The sequence below is a fragment of the Musa acuminata genome, chromosome BXJ2-2 (assembly GCF_036884655.1).
Source record: "Musa acuminata AAA Group cultivar baxijiao chromosome BXJ2-2, Cavendish_Baxijiao_AAA, whole genome shotgun sequence".
Classification (NCBI taxonomy): Eukaryota; Viridiplantae; Streptophyta; class Magnoliopsida; order Zingiberales; family Musaceae; genus Musa; species Musa acuminata.
The window spans coordinates 27,295,669-27,296,362 of NC_088339.1; positions in this window are offsets into that span (position 1 = coordinate 27,295,669).

Here is a 694-nt window from a genome sequence, read left to right on the forward strand (position 1 = left end):
AACGAGATCTATGTGGAGGCACAACAACCAAAGGAGGAGAGGAGGTGGCCAATGAGGTTAACCCACACGCAAAGACGTATACGACCAAGGGAGAGCAACCGATGGGGTAAAGGACAATAAGGTTAAATAATCATTTAAAAAATACTATTTAATTTTTTTTTTAAGTTAGGACACTGTGAGAAATTCCTAAACTTAAGATTTTTTTTAAATTTACCCTTTAAAAATAATAATTAAATAATAAAATCTATTTGCAAGAAGCTGCAGAGGAAACAGAGTAAGTATTAGAAAAACAGTACTGGCATCTAATCCTAATCCACTAATATAAATTCAGATAAAAATAATTATGCATAATAATGAATATATCATATCCAAAAGAGTCCACCATTTCAGTACCATAAAAACTACAAAACCAATTCATCTAGTAACATAGAACAAAATGAATTCGCTAACATTTAGCGAAAGGACCGAAACACCCATTGGTACATGCACATGAAGCAATACATCCGGATGGAAATCATTGCTCGGATCATACACACCAGCACAAGTTCTTTGGTCAACTTCCCAGATCTAACCAATACCAAAAAATAACATCAATGACGAGGAAAACCTTACACCGAAGTCAATCTCATTCCATCTAGTGGTCAAAAGGATTAGAACGACAGAACACAGTTACAGTGGAGAGACCGCCAGTAAA